This window comes from Stenella coeruleoalba (assembly GCF_951394435.1).
Source record: "Stenella coeruleoalba genome assembly, chromosome: 1".
Classification (NCBI taxonomy): Eukaryota; Metazoa; Chordata; class Mammalia; order Artiodactyla; family Delphinidae; genus Stenella; species Stenella coeruleoalba.
Genome location: NC_137169.1, coordinates 122,595,967 through 122,609,824, shown reverse-complemented (window position 1 = coordinate 122,609,824; position 13,858 = coordinate 122,595,967). Strand labels below are relative to the sequence as shown.

Genomic DNA, 13,858 nt, shown 5'->3' with positions numbered 1-13,858 from the left:
TTCAGTTCCTGTGTAGCCAAGTTTACATTCCGTGTATTACTGATATCTTATGATGTTTCTTTTTCTGTGTGACTTATTTCAGTTACAATCATCATACCTGAATCCACTCATTGTGCTGCTAAGGGCCTGATGACACAAATTTCATTGCTGAGTGATATTGCTTTGTAAGTAAATACCACAACTTCTTTATCCATTTTTCACTTTCTGCGATGTTGAACTTGTACTGTAAACGAGGTTCTTGTAAACAGAGCCATTCCAAACTTTGGGGTGGCTGTGTCTTTTTGATTTTAATTTCCCTAAGCTATAGGACCATAAGTGGAAGTGCCCTAGGCTCTGTTGCTTTGTTTTTTAGATGTTTCAGGAAACACCATACACTTCTCCCAAGTGTCTGTTGGCAATTTACATCCCGCCCATCAGCATAACAAGGCTCCCAGTTCTCAATGGCCTGTTGCCTTTCTGGATTTTACACTTTTTTCAGATGGCCCTTTTGACCGGGGGGAAGTGAGACTTCATTGTAGTGCAGATTTCCTTTGCAAGCTTGCTTGGTTGGCCAAAAAGGGCGTATGCGTTTTTTCCTGTATATATTCAGGAAAAAACACATACGCCCTTTTTGGCCAAGTGCATCATTGTGGACTTTCTGCCTCTTTTCCTATGCTTTCAATGCAATTCCAGTCTACCTCCTGAAATCGGTTTCCTGCAATTCTGCCCCGCTTTCAAGTCCTCTTGGCAGCCTTACTTCAGTCTATTTTTGGACGATAGCTGTCATTTATAACTCTGCAGGTTTGTGAATTACAGTGCCCCTGAGCTCCTTTCTTCAACTCGCTTTCTTGTGACCTGGCCGCAACACCGCAGGATGGCTTCAGGTCCAAATCTCGTTCCGGCACGGCACGCTGAGACTTGGTTAATTCCTCTTCCTGGTGGGAAATGAGAGTTAAATTTGCCCGTCCAGACACCTCCAGCTAGTCTCTCATTGGTTCTCGCTATTCCTGTTCATCTTCCACAGAAATTGCAAACTGGGCCAAACAGGAGGTTAAAGGGACTGACTCTCCAAGTCGGGAGAGTGTTAGTAAAGCGTCTGGAATGTTGCACCCGAGTACCAGGGTACGAAAACTGAGACATATTTGAACACAACTCCCGATCACATGGTTGATCATACTCTGGGTTCTACATGCATGTTTTAGCTGAAGGAAGAATACCTAAAATCTGGGTAGTTGAAACCCGTGGAATGGGTACCATGCAATATGACTTCAAAGGGTCTTCATTTGCTCACCGAACCTCTCCAATCCTATCACTGCTGCATTTATGCCCCTGTACACATGCTTGATTCTCTTTCGGAGACATAGCAATCCATAGGTTTTAAGATACTTACTAGTCAGGTACATTTTTTGCGTTTAATATGCGGTGTTGAGTACATTTCGTTGAGCAAGGAGTAGCTCTTGTCTATTCCATATTTGGCTTAAGGAACTTTATCTGTGCTCCTTTCAATCTCTGGTTTTATGCAGCACCCCAACTCACCTTTCCCCTTAAGCAAGAATAAGTTGGTTTTCTAAATTTGAGACCCTGTTCTGTTCTGTAATTCAGTTCCTGTGTAGCCAAGTTTACATTCCGTGTATTACTGATATCTTATGATGTTTCTTTTTCTGTGTGACTTATTTCAGTTAGAATCATCATACCTAAATCCACTCATTGTGATGCTAAGGGCCTGATGACATAGATTTCATTGCTGAGTGATATTGCTTTGTAAGTAAATACCACAACTTCTTTATCCATTTTTCACTTTCTGCGATGTTGAACTTGTACTGTAAACGAGGTTCTTGTAAACAGAGGCTTCCCAAACTTTGGGGTGGCTGTGTCTTTTTGATTTTAATTTCCCTAAGCTATAGGACCATAAGTGGAAGTGCCCTAGGCTCTGTTGCTTTGTTTTTTAGATGTTTCAGGAAACACCATATACTTCTCCCGAGTGTCTGTTGGCAATTTACATCCCGCCCATCAGCATAACAAGGCTCCCAGTTCTCCATGGCCTGTCCTGCCTTTCTGGATTTTACACTTTTTTCAGATGGCCCTTTTGACCAGGGGGAAGTGAGACTTCATTGTAGTGCAGATTTCCTTTGCAAGCTTGCTTGGTTGGCCAAAAAGGGCGTATGCGTTTTTTCCTGAATATATTCAGGAAAAAACGCATACGCCCTTTTTGGCCAAGTGCATCATTGTGGACGTTCTGCCTCTTTTCCTATGCTTTCAATGCAATTCCAGTCTACCTCCTGAAATCGGTTTCCTGCAATTCTGCCCCGCTTTCAAGTCCTCTTGGCAGCCTTCCTTCAGTCTATTTTTGGACGATAGCTGTCATTTATAACTCTGCAGGTTTGTGAATTACAGTGCCCCTGAGCTCCTTTCTTCAACTCGCTTTCTTGTGACCTGGCCGCAACACCGCAGGATGGCTTCAGGCCCAAATCTCGTTCTGGCACGGCACGCTGAGACTTTGGTTAATTCCTCTTCCTGGTGGGAAATGAGAGTTAAATTTGCCCGTCCAGACACCTCCAGCTAGTCTCTCATTGGTTCTCGCTATTCCTGTTCATCTTCCGCAGAAATTGCAAACTGGGCCAAACAGGAGGTTAAAGGCGCTGACTCTCCAAGTGGGGAGAGTGTTAGTAAAGCGTCTGGAATGTTGCACCCGAGTACCAGGGGAGGAAAACTGAGACATATTTGAACACGTCTCCCGTTCACATGGTTGATCATACTTGGGTTCCACATGCATGTTTTAGCTGAAGGAAGAATACCTTAAACCTGGAGAGTTGAGACCCGTGTAATGGGTACCATGCAATATGACTTCAAAGGGTCTTCATTTGCTCACCGAACCTCTCCAATCCTATCACTGCTGCGTTTATGCCCCTGTAGACATGCTTGATTCTCTTTTGGAGACATAGCAATCCATAGGTTTTACGATACTTACTAGTCAGGTACATTCTTATGCGTTTAATATGCGGTGTTGAGTCCATTTCGTTGAGCAAGGAGTAGCTCTTGTCTATTCCATATTTGACTTAAGGAACTTTATCTGTGCTCATTTCAATCTCTGGTTTTATGCAGCACACCAACTCACCTTTACCCTTAAGCAAGAATAAGTTGGTTTTCTAAATTTGAGACCCTGTTCTGTTCTGTAATTCAGTTCCTGTGTAGCCAAGTTTACATTCCGTGTATTACTGATATCTTATGATGTTTCTTTTTCTGTGTGACTTATTTCAGTTAGAATCATCATACCTGAATCCACTCATTGTGCTGCTAAGGGCCTGATGACATAGATTTCATTGCTGAGTGATATTGCTTTGTAAGTAAATACCACAAGTTCTTTATCCATTTTTCACTTTCTGCGATGTTGAACTTGTACTGTAAACGAGGTTCTTGTAAACAGAGGCTTCCTAAACTTTGGGGTGGCTGTGTCTTTTTGATTTTAATTTCCCTAAGCTATAGGACCATAAGTGGAAGTGCCCTAGGCTCTGTTGCTTTGTTTTATAGATGTTTCAGGAAACACCATATACTTCTCCCGAGTGTCTGTTGGCAATTTACATCCCGCCCATCAGCATAACAAGGCTCCCAGTTCTCCATGGCCTGTCCTGCCTTTCTGGATTTTACACTTTTTTCAGATGGCCCTTTTGACCGGGGGGAAGTGAGATTTCATTGTAGTGCAGATTTCCTTTGCAAGCTTGCTTGGTTGGCCAAAAAGGGCGTATGCGTTTTGTCCTGAATATATTCAGGAAAAAACGCATACGCCCTTTTTGGCCAAGTGCATCATTGTGGACGTTCTGCCTCTTTTCCTATGCTTTCAATGCAATTCCAGTCTACCTCCTGAAATCGGTTTCCTGCAATTCTGCCCCGCTTTCAAGTCCTCTTGGCAGCCTTCCTTCAGTCTATTTTTGGACGATAGCTGTCATTTATAACTCTGCAGGTTTGTGAATTACAGTGTCCCTGAGCTCCTTTCTTCAACTCGCTTTCTTGTGACCTGGCCGCAACACCACAGGATGGCTTCAGGCCCAAATCTCCTTCCGGCACGGCACGCTGAGACTTTGGTTAATTCCTCTTCCTGGTGGGAAATGAGAGTTAAATTTGCCCGTCCAGACACCTCCAGCTAGTCTCTCATTGGTTCTCGCTATTCCTGTTCATCTTCCGCAGAAATTGCAAACTGGGCCAAACAGGAGGTTAAAGGGACTGACTCTCCAAGTCGGGAGAGTGTTAGTAAAGCGTCTGGAATGTTGCACCCGAGTACCAGGGTACGAAAACTGAGACATATTTGAACACAACTCCCGATCACATGGTTGATCATACTCTGGGTTCCACATGCATGTTTTAGCTGAAGGAAGAATACCTAAAACCTGGGTAGTTGAAACCCGTGGAATGGGTACCATGCAATATGACTTCAAAGGGTCTTCATTTGCTCACCGAACCTCTCCAATCCTATCACTGCTGCGTTTATGCCCCTGTACACATGCTTGATTCTCTTTCGGAGACATAGCAATCCATAGGTTTTAAGATACTTACTAGTCAGGTACATTCTTTGCGTTTAATATACGGTGTTGAGTCCATTTCGTTGAGCAAGGAGTAGCTCTTGTCTATTCCATATTTGGCTTAAGGAACTTTATCTGTGCTCATTTCAATCTCTGGTTTTATGCAGCACCCCAACTCACCTTTCCCCTTAAGCAAGCATAAGTTGGTTTTCTAAATTTGAGACCCTGTTCTGTTCTGTAATTCAGTTCCTGTGTAGCCAAGTTTCCATTCTGTGTATTACTGATATCTTATGATGTTTCTTTTTCTCTGTGACTTATTTCAGTTAGAATCATCATACCTGAATCCACTCATTGTGCTGCTAAGGGCCTGATGACACAGATTTCATTGCTGAGTGATATTGCTTTGTAAGTAAATACCACAACTTCTTTATCCATTTTTCACTTTCTGCGATGTTGAACTTGCACTGTAAACGAGGTTCTTGTAAACAGAGCCGTTCCAAACTTTGGGGTGGCTGTGTCTTTTTGATTTTAATTTCCCTATGCTATAGGACCAAGAGTGGAAGTGCCCTAGGTTCTGTTGCTTTGTTTTTTAGATGTTTCTGGAAACACCATACACTTCTCCCGAGTGGTTGTTGGCAATTTACATCCCGCCCATCAGCATAACAAGGCTCCCAGTTCTCCATGGCCTGTCCTGCCTTTCTGGATTTTACACTTTTTTCAGATGGCCCTTTTGACCGGGGGGGAAGTGAGACTTCATTGTAGTGCAGATTTCCTTTGCAAGCTTGCTTGGTTGGCCAAAAAGGGCGTATGCGTTTTTTCCTGAATATATTCAGGAATATATTCAGGAAAAAACGCATACGCCCGTTTTGGCCAAGTGCATCATTGTGGACGTTCTGCCTCTTTTCCTATTCTTTCAATGCAATTCCAGTCTACCTCCTGAAATCGGTTTCCTGCAATTCTGCCCCGCTTTCAAGTCCTCTTGGCAGCCTTACTTCAGTCTATTTTTGGACGATAGCTGTCATTTATAACTCTGCAGGTTTGTGAATTACAGTGCCCCTAAGCTCCTTTCTTCAACTCGCTTTCTTGTGACCTGGCCGCAACACCGCAGAATGGCTTCAGGCCCTAATCTGGTTCCGGCACGGCACGCTGAGCCTTTGGTTATTTCCTCTTCCTGGTGGGAAATGAGAGTTAAATTTGCCCGTCCAGACACCTCCAGCTAGTCTCTCATTGGTTCTCGCTATTCCTGTTCATCTTCCGCAGAAATTGCAAACTGGGCCAAACAGGAGTTTAAAGGCGCTGACTCTCCAAGTGGGGAGAGTGTTAGTAAAGCGTCTGGAATGTTGCACCCGTGTACCAGGGGAGGAAAACTGAGACATATTTGAACACGTCTCCCGTTCACATGGTTGATCATACTTGGGTTCCACATGCATGTTTTAGCTGAAGGAAGAATACCTTAAACCTGGGTAGTTGAAACCCGTGTAATGGGTACCATGCAATATGACTTCAAAGGGTCTTCATTTGCTCACCGAACCTCTCCAATCCTATCACTGCTGCGTTTATGCCCCTTGTACACATGCTTGATTCTCTTTCGGAGACATAGCAATCCATAGGTTTTAAGATACTTACTAGTCAGGTACATTCTTAGGCGTTTAATATGCGGTGTTGAGTCCATTTCGTTGAGCAAGGAGTAGGTCTTGTCTATTCCATATTTGACTTAAGGAACTTTATCTGTGCTCATTTCAATCTCTGGTTTTATGCAGCACCCCAACTCACCTTTCCCCTTAAGCAAGCATAAGTTGGTTTTCTAAATTTGAGACCCTGTTCTGTTCTGTAATTCAGTTCCTGTGTAGCCAAGTTTACATTCCGTGTATTACTGACATCTTATGATGTTTCTTTTTCTGTGTGACTTATTTCAGTTAGAATCATGATACCTGAATCCACTCATTGTGCTGCTAAGGGCCTGATGACACAGATTTCATTGCTGAGTGATATTGCTTTGTAAGTAAATAGCACAACTTCTTTATCCATTTTTCACTTTCTTCGATGTTGAACTTGTACTGTAAACGAGGTTCTTGTAAACAGAGCCGTTCGAAACTTTGGGGTGGCTGTGTCTTTTTGATTTTAATTTCCCTAAGCTATAGGACCATAAGTGGAAGTGCCTTAGGCTCTGTTGCTTTGTTTTTTAGATGTTTCAGGAAACACCATACACTTCTCCCAAGTGTCTGTTGGCAATTTACATCCCGCCCATCCGCATAACAAGGCTCCCAGTTCTCCATGGCCTGTCCTGCCTTTCTGGATTTTACACTTTTTTCAGATGGCCATTTTGACCGGGGGGAAGTGAGACTTCATTGTAGTGCAGATTTCCTTTGCTAGTTTGCTTGGTTGGCCAAAAAGGGCGTATGCGTTTTTTCCTGAATATATTCAGGAAAAAACGCATACGCCCTTTTTGGCCAAGTGCATCATTGTGGACGTTCTGCCTCTTTTCCTATGCTTTCAATGCAATTCCAGTCTACCTCCTGAAATCGGTTTCCTGCAATTCTGCCCCGCTTTCAAGTCCTCTTGGCAGCCTTACTTCAGTCTATTTTTGGACGATAGCTGTCATTTATAACTCTGCAGGTTTGTGAATTACAGTGCCCCTGAGCTCCTTTCTTCAACTCGCTTTCTTTTGAGCTGGCCGCAACACCGCAGGATGGCTTCAGGCCCTAATCTGGTTCCGGCACGGCACGCTGAGCCTTTGGTTAATTCCTCTTCCTGGTGGGAAATGAGAGTTAAATTTGCCCGTCCAGACACCTCCAGCTAGTCTCTCATTGGTTCTCGCTATTCCTGTTCATCTTCCGCAGAAATTGCAAACTGGGCCAAACAGGAGGTTAAAGGGACTGACTCTCCAAGTCGGGAGAGTGTTAGTAAAGCGTCTGGAATGTTGCACCCGAGTACCAGGGTAAGAAAACTGAGACATATTTGAACACAACTCCCGATCACATGGTTGATCATACTCTGGGTTCCACATGCATGTTTTAGCTGAAGGAAGAATACCTAAAACCTGGGTAGTTGAAACCCGTGGAATGGGTACCATGCAATATGACTTCAAAGGGTCTTCATTTGCTCACCGAACCTCTGCAATCCTATCACTACTGCGTTTATGCCCCTGTACACATGCTTGATTCTCTTTCGGAGACATAGCAATCCATAGGTTTTAAGATACTTACTAGTCAGGTACATTCTTTGCGTTTAATATACGGTGTTGAGTCCATTTCGTTGAGCAAGGAGTAGCTCTTGTCTATTCCATATTTGGCTTAAGGAACTTTATCTGTGCTCATTTCAATCTCTGGTTTTATGCAGCACCCCAACTGACCTTTACCCTTAAGCAAGCATAAGTTGGTTTTCTAAATTTGAGACCCTGTTCTGTTCTGTAATTCAGTTCCTGTGTAGCCAAGGTTACATTCCGTGTATTACTGATATCTTATGATGTTTCTTTTTCTGTGTGACTTATTACAGTTAGAATCATCATACCTGAATCCACTCATTGTGCTGCTAAGGGCCTGATGACACAGATTTCATTGCTGCATGATATTGCTTTGTAAGAAAATACCACAACTTCTTTATCCATTTTTCACTTTCTGCGATGTTGAACTTGTACTGTAAACGAGGTTCTTGTAAACAGAGCCGTTCCAAACTTTGGGGTGGCTGTGTCTTTTTGATTTTAATTTCCCTAAGCTATAGGACCTAGAGTGGAAGTGCCCTAGGTTCTGTTGCTTTGTTTTTTAGATGTTTCAGGAAACACCATACACTTCTCCCGAGTGGTTGTTGGCAATTTACATCCCGCCCTTCAGCATAACAAGGCTCCCAGTTCTCCATGGCCTGTCCTGCCTTTCTGGATTTTACACTTTTTTCAGATGGCCCTTTTGACCGGGGGGAAGTGAGACTTCATTGTAGTGCAGATTTCCTTTGCAAGCTTGCTTGGTTGGCCAAAAAGGGCGTATGCGTTTTTTCCTGAATATATTCAGGAATATATTCAGGAAAAAACGCATCCGCCCGTTTTGGCCAAGTGCATCATTGTGGACGTTCTGCCTCTTTTCCTATGCTTTCAATGCAATTCCAGTCTACCTCCTGAAATCGGTTTCCTGCAATTCTGCCCCGCTTTCAAGTCCTCTTGGCAGCCTTACTTCAGTCTATTGTTGGACGATAGCTGTCATTTACAACTCTGCAGGTTTGTGAATTACAGTGCCCCTGAGCTCCTTTCTTCAACTCGCTTTCTTGTGACCTGGCCGCAACACCGCAGAATGGCTTCAGGCCCTAATCTGGTTCCGGCACGGCACGCTGAGCCTTTGGTTATTTCCTCTTCCTGGTGGGAAATGAGAGTTAAATTTGCCCGTCCAGACACCTCCAGCTAGTCTCTCATTGGTTCTCGCTATTCCTGTTCATCTTCCGCAGAAATTGCAAACTGGGCCAAACAGGAGGTTAAAGGCGCTGACTCTCCAAGTGGGGAGAGTGTTAGTAAAGCGTCTGGAATGTTGCACCCGAGTACCAGGGGAGGAAAACTGAGACATATTTGAACACGTCTCCCGATCACATGGTTGATCTTACTCTAGGTTCCACATGCATGTTTTAGATGAAGGAAGAATACCTAAAACCTGGGTAGTTGAAATCCGTGGAATGGGTACCATGCAATATGACTTCAAAGGGTCTTCATTTGCTCACCGAACCTCTCCAATCCTATCACTGCTGCGTTTATGCCCCTGTACACATGCTTGATTGTCTTTCGGAGACATAGCAATCCATAGGTTTTAAGATACTTACTAGTCAGGTACATTCTTAGGCGTTTAATATGCGGTGTTGAGTCCATTTCGTTGAGCAAGGAGTAGCTCTTGTCTATTCCATATTTGGCTTAAGGAACTTTATCTGTGCTCATTTCAATCTCTGGTTTTATGCAGCACCCCAACTCACCTTTCCCCTTAAGCAAGCATAAGTTGGTTTTCTAAATTTGAGACCCTGTTCTGTTTTGGAATTCAGTTCCTGTGTAGCCAAGTTTACATTCCGTGTATTAGTGATATCTTATGATGTTTCTTTTTCTGTGTGACTTATTTCAGTTAGAATCATCGTACCTGAATCCACTCATTATGCTGCTACGGGCCTGATGACATAGATTTCATTGCTGAGTGATACTGCATTGTACGTAAGTACCACAAGTTCTTTATCCATTTTTCACTTTCTGTGATATTGAACTTGTACGGTAAACGTAGTTCTTCTAAACAGAGGCGTCCCAAACTTTGGGGTGGCTGTGTCTTTTTGATTTTAATTTCCCTAAGCTATAGGACCATAAGTGGAAGTGCCTTAGGCTCTGTTGCTTTGTTTTTTAGATGTTTCAGGAAACACCATACACTTCTCCCAAGTGTCTGTTGGCAATTTACATCCCGCCCATCCGCATAACAAGGCTCCCAGTTCTCCATGGCCTGTCCTGCCTTTCTGGATTTTACACTTTTTTCAGATGGCCCTTTTGACCGGGGGGAAGTGAGACTTCATTGTAGTGCAGATTTCCTTTGCTAGTTTGCTTGGTTGGCCAAAAAGGGCGTATGCGTTTTTTCCTGAATATATTCAGGAAAAAACGCATACGCCCTTTTTGGCCAAGTGCATCATTGTGGACGTTCTGCCTCTTTTCCTATGCTTTCAATGCAATTCCAGTCTACCTCCTGAAATCGGTTTCCTGCAATTCTGCCCCGCTTTCAAGTCCTCTTGGCAGCCTTACTTCAGTCTATTTTTGGACGATAGCTGTCATTTATAACTCTGCAGGTTTGTGAATTACAGTGCCCCTGAGCTCCTTTCTTCAACTCGCTTTCTTTTGAGCTGGCCGCAACACCGCAGGATGGCTTCAGGCCCTAATCTGGTTCCGGCACGGCACGCTGAGCCTTTGGTTAATTCCTCTTCCTGGTGGGAAATGAGAGTTAAATTTGCCCGTCCAGACACCTCCAGCTAGTCTCTCATTGGTTCTCGCTATTCCTGTTCATCTTCCGCAGAAATTGCAAACTGGGCCAAACAGGAGGTTAAAGGCGCTGACTCTCCAAGTGGGGAGAGTGTTAGTAAAGCGTCTGGAATGTTGCACGCAAGTACCAGGGGAGGAAAATTGAGACATATTTGAACACGTCTCCCGTTCACATGGTTGATCATACTTGGGTTCCACATGCATGTTTTAGCTGAAGGAAGAATACCTTAAACCTGGGTAGTTGAAACCCGTGTAATGGGTACCATGCAATATGACTTCAAAGGGTCTTCATTTGCTCACCGAACCTCTCCAATCCTATCACTGCTGCGTTTATGCCCCTGTACACATGCTTGATTCTCTTTCGGAGACATAGCAATCCATAGGTTTTAAGATACTTACTAGTCAGGTACATTCTTAGGCGTTTAATATGCGGTGTTGAGTCCATTTCGTTGAGCAAGGAGTAGCTCTTGTCTATTCCATTTTTGACTTAAGGAACTTTATCTGTGCTCATTTCAATCTCTGGTTTTATGCAGCACCCCACCTCACCTTTACCCTTAAGCAAGCATAAGTTGGTTTTCTAAATTTGAGACCCTGTTCTGTTCTGTAATTCAGTTCCTGTGTAGCCAAGTTTACATTCCGTGTATTACTGACATCTTATGATGTTTCTTTTTCTGTGTGACTTATTTCAGTTAGAATCATCATACCTGAATCCACTCATTGTGCTGCTAAGGGCCTGATGACACAGATTTCATTGCTGAGTGATATTGCTTTGTAAGTAAATACCACAACTTCTTTATCCATTTTTCACTTTCTGCGATGTTGAACTTGTACTGTAAACGAGGTTCTTGTAAACAGAGGCGTTCCAAACTTTGGGGTGGCTGTGTCTTTTTTATTTTAATTTCCCTAAGCTATAGGACCATAAGTGGCAGTGCCCTAGGTTCTGTTGCTTTGTTTTTTAGATGTTTCAGGAAACACCATACACTTCTCCCGAGTGGTTGTTGGCAATTTACATCCCACCCATCACCATAACAAGGCTCCCAGTTCTCCATGGCCTGTCCTGCCTTTCTGGATTTTACACTTTTTTCAGATGGCCCTTTTGACCGGGGGGAAGTGAGACTTCATTGTAGTGCAGATTTCCTTTGCAAGCTTGCTTGGTTGGCCAAAAAGGGCGTATGCGTTTTTTCCTGAATATATTCAGGAAAAAACGCATACGCCCTTTTTGGCCAAGTGCATCATTGTGGACGTTCTGCCTCTTTTCCTATGCTTTCAATGCAATTCCAGTCTACCTCCTGAAATCGGTTTCCTGCAATTCTGCCCCGCTTTCAAGTCCTCTTGGCAACCTTACTTCAGTATATTTTTGGACGATAGCTGTCATTTATAACTCTGCAGGTTTGTGAATTACAGTGCCCCTGAGCTCGTTTCTTCAACTCGCTTTCTTTTGAGCTGGCCGCAACACCGCAGGATGGCTTCAGGCCCTAATCTGGTTCCGGTACGGCACGATGAGCCTTTGGTTATTTCCTCTTCCTGGTGGGAAATGAGAGTTAAATTTGCCCGTCCAGACACCTCCAGCTAACCTCCCATTGGTTCTCGCTATTCCTGTTTATCTTCCACAGAAATTGCAAACTGGGCCAAACAGGAGGTTAAAGGCGCTGACTCTCCAAGTGGGGAGAGTGTTAGTAAAGCGTCTGGAATGTTGCACCCGAGTACCAGGGGAGGAAAACTGAGACATATTTGAACACGTCTCCCGATCACATGGTTGATCTTACTCTAGGTTCCACATGCATGTTTCAGATGAAGGAAGAATACCTAAAACCTGGGTAGTTGAAACCCGTGGAATGGGTACCATGCAATATGACTTCAAAGGGTTTTCATTTGCTCACCGAACCTCTCCAATCCTATCACTGCTGCGTTTATGCCCCTGTACACACGCTTGATTCTCTTTTGGAGACATAGCAATCCATAGGTTTTAAGATACTTACTAGTCAGGTACATTCTTAGGCGTTTAATATGCGGTGTTGAGTCCATTTCGTTGAGCAAGGAGTAGCTCTTGTCTATTCCATATTTGGCTTAAGGAACTTTATCTGTGCTCATTTCAATCTCTGGTTTTATGCAGCACCCCAACTCACCTTTCCCCTTAAGCAAGCATAAGTTGGTTTTCTAAATTTGAGACCCTGTTCTGTTTTGGAATTCAGTTCCTGTGTAGCCAAGTTTACATTCCGTGTATTAGTGATATCTTATGATGTTTCTTTTTCTGTGTGACTTATTTCAGTTAGAATCATCGTACCTGAATCCACTCATTATGCTGCTACGGGCCTGATGACATAGATTTCATTGCTGAGTGATACTGCATTGTACGTAAGTACCACAAGTTCTTTATCCATTTTTCACTTTCTGTGATATTGAACTTGTACGGTAAACGAGGTTCTTGTAAACAGAGGCGTCCCAAATTTTGGGGTGGCTGTGTCTTTTTGATTTTAATTTCCCTAAGCTATAGGACCATAAGTGGAAGTGCCCTAGGCTCTGTTGCTTTGTTTTTTAGATGTTTCAGGAAACACCATACACTTCTCCGGAGTGTCTGTTGGCAATTTACATCCCGCCCATCAGCATAACAAGGCTCCCAGTTCTCCAGGGCCTGTCCTGCCTTTCTGGATTTTACACTTTTTTCAGATGGCCCTTTTGACCGGGGGGAAGTGAGACTTCATTGTAGTGCAGATTTCTTTGCAAGCTTGCTTGGTTGGCCAAAAAGGGCGTATGCGTTTTTTCCTGAATATATTCAGGAAAAAACGCATACGCCCTTTTTGGCCAAGTGCATCATTGTGGACGTTCTGCCTCTTTTCCTATGCTTTCAATGCAATTCCAGTCTACCTCCTGAAATCGGTTTCCTGCAATTCTGCCCCGCTTTCAAGTCCTCTTGGCAGCCTTACTTCAGTCTATTTTTGGACGATAGCTGTCATTTATAACTCTGCAGGTTTGTGAATTACAGAGACCCTGAGCTCCTTTCTTCAACTCGCTTTCTTTTGAGCTGGCCGCAACACCGCAGGATGGCTTCAGGCCCTAATCTGGTTCCGGCACGGCACGCTGAACCTTTGGTTATTTCCTCTTCCTGGTGGGAAATGAGAGTTAAATTTGCCCGTCCAGACACCTCCAGCTAGTCTCTCATAGGTTCTCCCTATTCCTGTTCATCTTCCGCAGAAATTGCAAACTGGGCCAAACAGGAGGTTAACGGCGCTGACTCTCCAAGTCGGGAGAGTGTTAGTAAAGGGTCTGGAATGTTGCACCCGAGTACCAGGGGAGGAAAACTGAGACATATTTGAACACGTCTCCCGTTCACACGGTTGATCGTACTCGGGGTTCCACATGCATGTTTTAGCTGAAGGAAGAATACCTT

The 13,858-nt window shown here is 43.8% G+C and overlaps 1 long non-coding RNA gene across 29 annotated transcripts in view; it reads left to right on the top strand.

The window, feature by feature from the left end:
• LOC307186525 overlaps positions 1-13,858 on the top strand; it is a 2,785,769-nt gene that overhangs the window by 1,169,573 nt on the left and 1,602,338 nt on the right. Inside the window, exon 1 of one of the 29 annotated variants that reach the window (XR_013828354.1) lies at positions 1,681-1,740. The exons of 27 other annotated variants lie outside the window; for them this stretch is intronic. This is a non-coding gene — a long non-coding RNA (uncharacterized lncRNA). Of the gene's footprint in view, positions 1-1,680; positions 1,741-7,907; positions 8,071-13,858 lie in introns of those variants that run through there. One more of the 29 variants, XR_013828355.1, reaches the window with a different exon arrangement.